We start from the raw sequence: 13105 nt of genomic DNA on the forward strand, positions 1-13105 counted from the left end.
CACTCTCCGTTTAATATTTCTTTCGACTTGCCGCTTCTCCTGCGAAAACGCCGCGATGCCTTCGCCTACCTATTGACGCTCTTGCGACGTCAGACGTCGCTTTGGCGCGTTCCACGAATTCGCGCAGCGTGTTAAACGATCCTGGACCCTCGTTCCGATCCTTCTGGAACAGATTGAACCACTTAGAAGAATTCGCGGAAAGATCTCGAGAATGGCGTAGGAAACGGACAGCAGACATGGGTCGATGTTCTCAGCTTTGACGAACGAAGATTCTCAGGTGTAATCTTGAGTTTCTGGCAAGTGGATCTTATGCAGGCTACTTGTAACTGTCCGGACAAATTGACCAATTTGTAGGAAAGATAGCAAACTGCAGATTTTTCTGCAGTTTCATATTTTTATTGACGTGACTAAGGCAATGAACGTAGACATAGAGCTTTGTTTCACTTGCGTTCAATGCTCTTTATGCTTCTGTATGCTCATTTTGTACGTTTTTCTAATCTCATCTTGTTCATTTTCCGTATCTTTGCACTTTTCAATTCTCCATAAAAACCTGGATTCTAGTGACAAGTTTTATAAAACCGCACAAATCAATGATTTTCGACAGCCAGCTTTTCGAGTATCCGAGTTAGTTCAGTGTTTTGCTCGATTCAAATTTGGTTTTCACCTGTCATCACCCCATCTAAGGGATTGTTAACCTCTCAGTCAGTAATTGCATGACCATCAAAAATCTATATTTAACCGGTTTCTTGACGAGTATACTCGTCACGAAGAAGCGGCAATATTCTGTGTCACGACGAGCCCTGTCAGCAATAAAATAAAAAGATAAAACGATCATTTCCTTACAGTTTAATTTTATATTATAACAGTCACGTGTACCCTGTGTTTGACGAGTATACTCGTCGTCGCTTACTTTTCGCGACACACTTTTCAAAGAGGTCGCAACAGCTAACTGGTTAACAGATATTGGATTTTGTTACATTTGGTCTGTGTTATGAATTTTTATAGCATGTTGTAGGCATCGTTAAATTTTATTTTCATCGTAATATCGGAGCTAACACACGTTTATTTTCAATTTATTATATCGTAACCGGCGCTATAGTTCGAAACTCGCTAGAAATAGAGCCGCTGTGCTCTACCAGTGCGTACTGTGACACAAAGTCATGGACTAAGAGACGCGGAATAAGAAACGTAAAACTTGCCACGTGATTAATGACGATCGACGATAGAGATTAGTTAAATGGGAATCGATACCGAATGACTTACGATTGTATCATAAATTGCCCACATACTCGTGCAAAGAAACATTAGTCGACACACGCCGAGATATTCAATTCACTCAATCCACTTAGCATTTTGCGACAATTTTTCTTCCGTCTTCGGTACTCTCCGTGCCACGTGGCTGTCGTATAATCTACGGTGAGCTTCCCATTCAAACCACTCATGTTTCCTGAGCATAAAAAGAAATCAATAACGGCGTGTACCATCGGTGGTACACGCGGCCTCAACAATGTACCAATTAACGTATCACTTAGCAACTTAACATGTCAATTATCTACGCGAAAAATTGTCTCTCATTAACCAATTTCATTGACTCTGAATTTTTCAAATTCTATTTTCTCTAATACAAAAGTTGATACAAAAGAATTCGTTCATAATTTTCTCTTTTTTTGTGAAGGCAATGTAGAATATAGGAAAGTCTACATGTCTGGATCCATAAGATCGTTCGAGATTTTGGATCGTCGATCGACTTTTTGACGAACGTGCTCGTGATAATTGCTTTAGTTCGAGAACTGCTCGATAAATTTATTCTAACCAAATTGATAGCTTTATCGAATTATTCATATAGCGTATCCATATCATGTGCTAACAAATAATTTTCATACGAAATCTACTTGTACGTAGTAAAACTTCACACGGTGCTGTGCATAAGTTTCAGACCACGTACGTTGCTGGTTTTAGGTTAGACTGTCTACCTTATTGCCTTGAAACATAGTTCTAGTTTCTGTATGTAGTATTACATGGAATTGGATCTTTAGATATTTCCTTCGTGGCGTTTGTTGGACCGCAAATTTTTTTGACGACTTGGTATCGTTTGTGTATATACGTAGGGCATCGCTTGGATACGTAGCAACTAAGAAACAGTAGTTGAACGTTTTTGAAACATAAAACAGCAAATGAACTTATTAACGCTGCAACTAAAAATTAAGCAGTGGAAGCTGTGTGGAAAGAGTAAACCGTTTTACGAAAAAAAGAAATATTTAGATCATCGAAAATAAACTACTGCAAATTTAAAAAACTCTCGTAAAAAACGATGAATCAATTATACTAGTAGTTCTAGTGTTAAAAAAAAAAAAAAAACTGTTATACAGCTAGCTTCTCGTTTTTGAAAAGAACTATTCCAATCCATCATTTATAAAGCTCCGGCAAAAAATTGTGAATTGACCATTCTAGTAGTTGTGACGTTGAAAACGCGCAATCCTCAACCCATCATAGCTTAAAACTATGTGCAGACGTAGATCCAATTCAGATCTATTCGGGTGGGAAACGTGTTAAGCTCATTTTCGTTGATCGATATTTTCACGATGATAGTACACTTGGACTTGCCATTAAGCGGATTAATACAACCCTTCCTGATTACATCGATCCTATCATAAGGATGTTTCACCGTAGAGAAATTATGCACGCGGCTATCAGAGAATCGGTTGAACCACGACGACGGAGTTATAATTTACCGACCGGTCCTATCGTAAAGCTGACCTCTCGAAGGTACGTGTACAGGCTACTCCATCATAGAACGCGGAATTATTTCCATGGTTAACCTCGCAATGCGATTGGCTGAACGGCCGAACATGTTGGAATATACATATGCTCGCAAAAATGTTCCAGAACTCGTAGACATTTTTTATGTATATGCGGGAAACTCTTTGAAATCTCGTTGACGTTCTTATGAGACTCGACCATCATGATTATATTGGTAAAATTTGAAAGCAATTTGAAAATGTATGTAACGATTGCACGATATCTCTTATTTTTTAAAACGAACGCGCGAGTGATCAATTGAACGAAAATTAAATGATTTTTAAACCTATCAACGCTTGATCTTAATCCGTACTTAAGCGAAGTCTGACCCGCGGTTGAATCAAACCTGACCAAACTAGCTCAAACCTCGTTCAAACGTAACGCAATAGCTTCAAGCATCTCCATATAAATTTATGATCCATCTATTAGAGATTGAAATCGGAATCAAGTGACTTTTTAACTTCGTTACAGCTGACCAAATTAGCTCAAACCTCGTTCAAACGTAACCCAATGGCTCCAAGCACCTCTGTATAAATTCATGATCCAACCATCTATTACAGATTCAAACCAGAATCAAATAATTTTTAACTTTGTCACGCCTGGCCGAACTAGCTCAAACTTCGTTCAAACGTAATCCAATAGCTTCAAGCATCTCCATATAAATGAATGATCCAACCATCTATTATAGATTCGAACCAGAATCAAGTAATTTTTAACTTTGTCGCTCGACAGTCGTGTCCTGTCGTGGTGTCAATTTTGAAAATGTTGTATAGATAGCAGCATGTAACGTATACGCGACAGTTTTCCATGGCAGGTGTTTAAATACTTCAGCGAGCAAGTGTATGTAACGTGGCGATGGTCTCTACGGGAAATGCAATAGGGAGAATGCGTAATGAGAGTCGGTGGTGATAGGGCCGATTGAATATTCGACCGATTACAGAACGGTACCGCACGTGTCGTTTAATTGATCGTTTCACGCGGCTCGCGCTATTCGCTGCTGGTCCTTTTATGCGATAGACAAAAGGCAGCAATGAATGAAGGACATTTTTCACCGACTCGCTCCACACACAACGCCTGGCATGCGCGAACCTCGCTTTCTACTCGTTTATTACCTGGTGAACGTGGATTCGCGATCATCTCGCGGATGCTTTAAAGGTATGTTTTAAAGGTGTGGTTCTGATGAAAGGATGCGTTTGCGAAATGCTAGCCGAGAGAGAGCTCTCGTTGTACTTTCATTGAAATTTGTGTTACAACAAGTTACGGTTATTTGGATCCACGAATGATTTGATTTCGATGTATTGAACATAAATAAAACTTCGTATAAATTCACGCTAGGTTGAAGTTTTCCTGTGATTTGGATAAAAATAGAAATCAGGAACTCGACCAACGTAACTCAAAGCTGACTTGCCTTCGACCTAGCTCGAACTTGTTTGTGACCTAACCTAGACCCAATAAGATTCTAACCTGAATCTAGCCGAGATGAAATCTAAATCCAAGCTAACTATAGCGTACGTCTGGATGGAAAAAAGAAAAAAAGGGAAAATATCACGGGGAAGCGGGTGCGGTTCGTTTTCCTATTTCTTCGTCTCTCTTTCTCTTCCTCCTTCGTCTCCCCCGCCCCCCTCTTTCGCTACTTTTTTAATCAAACGAGCAAACTGTACATTAACCGGTTCTAAGTAAAATTTGCGGATTCACCTGTGCAAATTTGCTCAGTGTTGAAATGCAAACACGGCTAACGAGAGAGCGGAGCCGATCTTTTCCCGATTTTCGCGCTACAGCCGCGATCCTGCAGCAGTCTACGATCCTCCACCTGCGAAGATGGCGGCGGGATGGCGCACGGTTTTATTTTATCGGGGAAAATGGCAGGGAGCTTTCAAGCCGCGGATATAAGCGTCACTTTTCACCGTTGAGACTCGGCATCGGGAATCGGGACGCACTTGTCGGAACAGTTTCAGACGTTAACGTGTTTATTACGCATATAGGTTGCCGAATCTACAGGGTGATTCTGAAATATCCGCCTAAAGACGTTGAAGTAAGACCGAGTCATTTCGTAGGACGACAAGGCCAAAAGATTCCGATCTCTGCAAAAGAATATTTCCATTTAAAGCTTAATTAATTATTATATAGAGTACTCTTTTAACCATCTTCCTTTAACGTGTTTTCCCAACTGCGTCGATAACAAAATTATCACCTGAAACAGCCGCGTGGTCCGCTCTTTTCTTATAGTTAAACCTATCATAGCTACGCTTGTTATATTGTATAGCTATATATATATATCTCTTTAATATCTGGTTTTCTGAATCACCCAGTATATCAGCTGGAAAAACGAGGAAAGGAAGGACAGGATTAGATTTCATAGCAGAATCTCCGCTATTGCGCTCTTCTTGACGTTTCCCCCACTTCCAACCCTCTGTACACGTGTCCGATAATTTACCCCTGCAACGAAGATGTTACTCTCATCGAGCGACTCGTTTTACGCTCGAAAGAGGGGAAATCCTGATTCGATTTTTTATTCAGTCGTCGTCCATCGCTTCCTGCCCCTTCGCCCCTTTCTGTCTGAAACACGAAGTACAAGTCTCGAGATGGTCCCTTTTTCACGGCCGTGATTCATCGAACTTTAATTTCAATCGGTCCCACGGTGAGAGGGAGGGAAGTGTCCTCTACGATTTGTCCTTGGTCTGAGCTGGGAACTACGGTTCGCCGTAAAAAGCTTTCCCGACCACGGGAAACACCGTTAGGATATTGATTTATCCGCTTCTATTTCGATGTTCCGCCGGCGCCACCTGAAACCCATCGGCTGCCAACTGCCGATGCTAACTAGCTCATCTTGAGCAGCCTTCTTCGATTCTAAACTCTCACGATCCTTAGACGATACATTTGTCAGTCGCATTTGTGTTTCGTTCCTATCATTTTAGCACTTTGTGCTTTGTCCTGATGTTTCCTGAAAACCTGAAACCTGAAGGACCCGATCAGAGTACATGGGAATAAATAAGGATTTGATCAGAGCAGATTTGATAAGATCAGAAGCTGATCGAGGCAGATTTGAAAAAGCTCAGGGCCTGATCGAGGCAGACTTGAAAAAGCTCAGGGCCTGATCGGGGCAGGTCTGAAAAAGCCAAGATCTGAGAGCAGAGCGGATCCGAGAAAACAAATTGGGTCTAATTAGGAACGAACTTTATGAAAGAAAATAAAAGTCAGCGATCAGGTCTGCTGTGAGTCATCTCGGGGACCCGTTTTCTTTCCTAGAAACCAGATCTCTGTCGTATGAGAAGATGGGACGGGAGCGAGGGAAGATTAGATGGAATTGCATGTCTCTTTTATGTTCTGTACTGTAATTGCCATATCACAGTTAGCCTGAAGTCTTGAACAGTACCGAGAAAGAATTCTGTTCTTAGGTTCCCTTCTTGCCAAAATGGCCCAACGTCACTCATTCACCGAAACAGGACCAGGCTCGAAAATTAGACTTGTCTTGGTTCAAGCAACATATCTAGCTTGCACCTAGTCGGAAGGAACTTTTCATTCATCTTCACCGCCATCAAATTTATCCACACGATTCCCCTCTTGCAGAAGGGCTGCCAATTTCAAATCGAATTTATTCCCCTGTCAGAGAGATCCGCGCGCTATGAATACCGTCACGACGATGTATAAGGTCAGTGTGTCTATGTATATATACATACACATATATGTATATGTGTATTGGTGGTCGAAAAAATAGTGCGTGGAAACGATTTCCACAAACTGGATCGATTTTCTTCGACAACCTTTGAATCCGGAATAGAAGAATCCGCGATGCGTCCAAGTTGCTAACCTCTCTCGTGTCTCACCCCATAAATATTTATCGATCCTTATCTCTCCCCATGGATGTGTGATAAATTATGCTATGACAAACGTTAGCTGGACTTTTAAAATTGGCATGTTGGAAAGCTACAGGATGACACAGGTCTGATAGGATTTCTTCTTCTTCTTCCCTTTCCCTCTACTTCGTCAGCCTGTACACGAGGCTAGTCACGTGGAACGAAACAACGAAACAATCGAAGATAACGTGAAGATTTGAAACGTTGCACGAGGAAGAGTATTATTTGTTGGTTAAAATTAATCAACTAAATCTTCTAACCCATTTGAGATTTTAGTTTTGCTTGAATTTATAGTCACACTAAGCTATTATTGAATCGTTGGTCGACAGAGGCTGGATCAGTTCTGTCACACGCAGATATTTCCCCTTCACAATTGAATTTCCTATTATCCTATGGTATTACTCTATCAAACTGTATAAGCAACTTTATCTCCGCCATGGAATCTAGAAATTTGTTTTATCTCATTTTTGCATTTTCATATTTCTCATAAATACAGTGGTCAATCTACTTAGCAGTAGTTCATTAATAACGTGTTTACTCTGAACAGTAGAACTTCTCTTTCATCTTCTATCATTAACAAAGGTATTTACGTGTTCTGTTCCTCCGTGACGAACCCCTGCGTATCGTGCTCGTTCTCGTCTTCTCTTATGCAGCGACGACTGGTCTCTCCGGAGGGTCGTTCCACGAATTCGATCCACGCCGTCCACAGGAGATACACGTCGAGCCGTGGATAACACGTATTTTTCCCGGGTCCTGACCTCCTTCTAGGAAGCCGCTAGGTAAGCGTGTTAACGGGGATTTCGTCGTTGCGATAAAGCAATTACGTCGGCCCTGGGCGTCGCTAACTTCGTCTGGATCCTCTGCTGTTCTTCTCTCGTTTCGTGTTCCTCTCCTTCTTCCCAATAATGGAAGAGGGTTGAAAAAGTATCCTTCGTTACGAGGCAGCTACATGGCCTTGGCAATTCCCTTTCGCCACCAGCTTTTTGAACCCTGTTCCTCCAAATTCTGTCTGGTCTTTAGATAAGTGTGCGTTCCAGTATTGGAGGATAAAGAAAGACCACTGGTCTGCAAGTATTTCGACACTTTGCTTGAATGTCATTAGAAGCTTTTTATTGCTTGCTGCTTTTTATAGATCAGATTATAAATTTGAATTATCGTAATAATATTTTCTATTTAAATTCCATTGGTTGTATCAATCCTATTCCTATCAGCTATTCAACATCCTAATATTCCTATCAGCTTAACCAGATGGCTGTTTCTGACGAGTATACTCGTCATGAAGAAATAGCAATGTTTTGTGCTATGACGAGCCCTGTCAGTAACAAAACAGTCATTTCGTTACAACTTAATTCTATGTTATGACAGTCACGCATATCGTGTGTTTGACGAGTATTCTCGTCGACGCTTACTTTTTCCGACACATTTTAGATACACATTTTTCAAAGAGGTCGCAACAGCTGACTGGTCAAAAGATCTTCTTTAATCTAACCTACAATACGTAACACGAGAAAGTAAGAAAACGTGAAAAATGTATAAATAGATTAATACATGTTATACAATAGCAGTTAGCATAGCAGTAAAATGCATTTTATTGTTGAGGTTATGTTCGTTCATCCTATGCCTAAAAGTACCCCAATGCATTTGGATTGATAATAGCTTTGAATTAAAACGTTTGTGATAAAAATTCCTGTTGCTATTTGAAAGAATTTCCAAATGTTGTTGCGAGAGCTTAAAGGTAAAAGCTTCGAGTGAAGTTAAAATAACTTAAAGTTGGTTAAGGTTATAGGTTACGTAAATTAAAAGAGCGGCAGAAAACGTGAATTTGCAGACGTAGGATGGTATTTGAAACGCGTGATAAAATCCGTTTGAGCAGAAACCTGACAAGGAAGAAAATAATATTTCACTCGATCAAGGAACAATATTCCGAATTAACTAACGCGTATCCTCGACGTTCTCAGGCAAAAAGAGCGGACTCGTTGCTTAATTACTCGTCGAAAGAGAGCAACAAGGTCACTCGAAAATTGCTTCTCGAAAGAGCAACACTCGCGTTCGCGCGCGCCTGCACACATAACCTAAGTGCAATCTCATTAGGCGCGCCTAATTGCAACGAGAGGGGATTATAAACCTTTCAAGGCTTTTTCGTAAACGAGCCGGCGCGTTTTTACGCGAGTCAAAACCCACTTCCACCGGCTATCATTTCGCAGGCTCACGTTCCAGTCGTAGCGACAGAACGTCTGTTTTACGCTGGTTTTACACTCGTACGACCGTCTGCTCCGCTGCATCGCCGAGAGCCACTTTCTACCTTTGGTCAGAGAAAATTGAACGTACATAACCTCAACAATGAAGCGTCTTCGAGCTCCTGATGATCCTTGTTTTCGACGAATCCTGGCTTCTTGCTGTTTTAAATCGTCCAAAGAACCTCCTGCATTAGGAAATCGATGCAATCCAAATGGAATACGGTTTCGGACTTTACCTAACCTCTCAAAAGAGTGCTTTGCAATTCTTTCAGGTATTGACAAGAATTTTTGTGATAAACCCTCATCCGTTCCTACTGTCAATTTGATATACTTTTCTGATAGAAGGTTATACTATTCGGCTATTTATAGAACAATTTTTCTTAAACTTTTGGCATGTTGTGTACGTGAAATCGGATGCTTTTAAAAATGAAGATTATAGCTATTGTTTGTCTGAACGAACATAACCTCAATAATGAAACCCTTTCAATCTCTTCGACTTGAATCATGATGTTTGTTGATTCAAAAGCATCTGCTAAATTCTAAATCACTGAATAATCAATAAAAGATCAATGTGCGACGAACAAAGAATAAATGAACGATGAAAAGGTTTTGTAAACCCAGTTATATTCATTTTCGATCTGCTTGATGAATACTGGCAGCTTTCGTCTCGCTTGGTTAAAAGAATTTTCTGAATCAGTAAATGATCGATAACAATCAACGAGTAAACGATCGATGAACGATGCAAAAGTTCTAGATAGTCGATTATATTCGTTTTGAACGGTAATGCTGAATATAACCTCAATTCGAGTGGAGGAGAAATGAATTTATTTGGCGTAGCGATGGAAACGGTAAAGCCCATGGCCGAAATACGCGAAACCGCGGATTCTATGGACGAATCGACGCAATTGGCCGTAAATGAAGGGAACGAACCGTTGTTTTAATCGCGACGAATCGACTCGGCTACATTAACGCGGCATTATCGGTCAGGTTAATGGCTGCCACGTCGTTCTGAAGTCGTTCACTCGAACCTGCTCGTCTACCTTTTCGCTTGCTGAATGCAGCCGTTACGCGGTTACATTTAATTTATTACAACCTGTCGTATAGTTGTATGCGTCCCAGGACGCTTTATTAAGAACTTGTAACGAAAATACGATCGTAAAGTAAGGCAATAACTCAAAACACTGTCCTCGGGATAGCGGCTTCTTCGGCAGATTGCCTCGGGCAAAATTGATACAACATGTGAATCGGCGAACAAGGATCAATAAAATCTCCAGCAACTTCGTACACCGACGAAACTTATCATCCCTTATCGGATGGTTTTAGAGACAAGAGGTATTAACGTATCGAAAATTCCCTCCACGCTGTTCCACGTTAATCCCGTCAGATTATACTGTTTCGTTCTATTGCACTCTTATTATTAATTTCATTCGGTCTCTGGATCATACCAATCGAAAACCTAATACACGAGTGCTCAAGTAGTCATTGATCATTTTTTCCCGAAGAGATCGAATTCTTTTCTCCGTTAGAACTGGAAGAAGTATTAAAGTCTGGAACATAGAAAATTGGTACCGTAGGACTCAGGATGAAAAAGGAATGCTCCTTAAAAGTCACCCAGGCACTTGTTTGCTTCTCACGATACGTATCCTAATTAGCAAATTGCTGATAGACAGGATGCGATGATTTTCTTCTTGAAAATCATCATAGCTGATTTATCGGTGCATCCTTGGTCTGTACACTTTGATAGAATCCACATACCGGTACGTACACTCGCTGCTAAAGCGTGAACCCAAACGTACTAAATACGTTCCGCGATGGAGTATCGACCACAAATGGCCCATATTCGTTGGAAAGTTGATGCAGATAACCGGGCAACAATGGTATCATGGTATTAGTTTGGAGGAAGGCGCGAGCCACGCGAAAAACCACGCTGCCAATTATCTCGAGGCGCACATCTGCCCAATTTCTGTCCGTGACCCCTGCTGGACGACAGCAGCTGTCCAATTTCGAGGACAGGCCCTGCACGTGGAAAGTCAATTGGCGCAGAGGGTCACCAGGCCCAATTAACATTATCCAGGATTTTGTAGATCTCATTAACGAGCTCCGACAAAACCGGTGCCATTGTCCCATCGTTGGAATTAGGGAACAACTACTTGAGGGGCTACCAGGAGCACCAATTGTTCCCCTATTACAGAGGGTACTGGCCATTGGACTCGATTCTTCCATAGATTTCTAGCGATTTGTTCGTCGAACGACCCGATCCGACCTATTCTCTATTATAATTGGTATTTTGCAAAGTTTTTTTTCCCCCCTCCTAATGAAGTTCTGTAGGTGGAGCTTGTGATCATCGAAGATGGCTATAGCTAGTCAGATTCGATATTTCATCGCGACTTTACTCTGGTCCATCGTAACTAACAAAATATACGAGGGATATTTATGGGGTTAATCGTAGATATGAAAACGATGGGTGGTACGATGGATGTCCAAACAGTGTGGTTTGAGGGTTGTTTTTTAGGGTGTTTCACCTTACGCTAGAGACGTACTGGTATCAATAAATTAGACGGCTAGCTTCTCCCTATTCCTCAGTTCCTCGAAATGAAATATTTCACGGTATCTGTAATATTTGAAGATGTACATTTTTGACGTATCTTGGACGCGTGCTGCTGTATCGTCTTCGTATTGTAAATTAATTATCCGCCGGAATATAAAACAGTGAAACGGTAAGGGAGGACTTTCCAATCCATAAATCGCAAGCTGTCAATGTCGTTGATATTATTTCAGTAAATTATAACGCAAGGAGGTGGAAGTGCTTAATGGTGGAAAGAGGTGGGAAGCGATCGATAGCGCGATTCCTCGATTGAACCCGAACGACAGCTCGGTGACATCGCAGTTTTTCCTCGTCGGTAACACCGTTACCCGGTTAAAAGGGAACCTCCACCCCAACCAAAATCCTTCCCTTGCATTCCCACGAGCGGATGTCTCTGCTCTGGCGTTCTCCTCGCCGCTTGTCTCAGGCGTAATTACTCGTCAGAACTCGTGTCCGCTTTACTCATCGGCGATGAACGAAATCTTATCCTGCTGTGCTAACGAGCAAAGCGAAACTCCGATCTTCCCCTTCCTCTTCCAAACAAAGAGACGCGTTAACAAAAGTTGGCGAGGCAGAGAAAAATGAAAGCGAAAGATAAAGGAGGAAATAGCTGAACGAAGAACAGGAGGAGATGGAAGGCGTGGAAGGAGAAACAGAGGACGACAGGCGGACAGAGAGAGACTGAACTAGAGAGGGTGGAAGGGAACGGTCGGGAATAAAAGGAAATAAAGGGAGAAAGGAGACAGGGTCCAGGTCCAGTCGAGGTGGCTGTATTTTCCGTCGGAAAGACACGAAGTGGGTCATCTCGGCTAGAGAGAAGTTCGTAAAAGCGTAAAATGCAAAAGTAAAACGACCAGGGTAAGAGAAAGAGGGGAATAGAGAGCAATGGAGGGAGGCAGAGAGACGAAGAGGAAGGCTACACCATCGTGCAGGAAGCTAGAGCTGCCGTTGATGTATACTTCGAGATGATTTGCATAAAGTTTCTCCCTGGCGATCCCTGGGAGACCGGCGAGGACGAATGCAACAACAACGAGCTACGAGTAGTAGATGGAAGGAGGAGGAGGAGGATGAGGAGGAGGAGGAGGAAGAAGAAGAGGAAGAGGAGGGTTGCCTGTTCCGTCTTTAGACGGAGACCCCTCCATAAATCAAGCCAAATACTATTGACGCCTGTTTTCTGGCAGCAGAGAGGGACAATAGATGGGGATACAAGCCTAATTTCCAGAGCTGCCTTTCAAAAATGACCTTGGCCTTTCGTGTACAGCTTGGTTGGGCGAAGGAAGAGTTATAAGTTGCGTTCAAAAGATAGAATATAGGAAAATCTGCAAAGATATCTTCAATCGTCGAAAGACTAATTAGCGATACAGTACTCCTGTAACAATAGTCAATTAGTTCAATCAGCACTTGTAGAGTGCTTGAAACAATAATAGGGATAAACATGGACCATAAGAATAACGGGGTTTGTTGGCCAGGCTGGGCTAATGAAGCGAATCCAAGTTACTAAGCTGTGCCAGCAACATAATTACCAAGGTGACTCTATCTACAAATATTCGGTTAAGACGGCAAGGACGGTTGATGATAGTCGAAAGAGAAAAGCGTATTGCACTTTTACAGTTTGATTACTATTTAATATC

General features: G+C 41.7%; 1 protein-coding gene across 2 annotated transcripts in view; it reads left to right on the forward strand.

Moving 5' to 3' along the window:
* LOC122576746 overlaps positions 1 to 13105 on the forward strand; it is a 122378-nt gene that overhangs the window by 23988 nt on the left and 85285 nt on the right. The window lies entirely within an intron of this gene.

Source organism: Bombus pyrosoma, linkage group LG16, assembly GCF_014825855.1.
Source record: "Bombus pyrosoma isolate SC7728 linkage group LG16, ASM1482585v1, whole genome shotgun sequence".
In the NCBI taxonomy this organism is placed as follows: domain Eukaryota; kingdom Metazoa; phylum Arthropoda; class Insecta; order Hymenoptera; family Apidae; genus Bombus; species Bombus pyrosoma.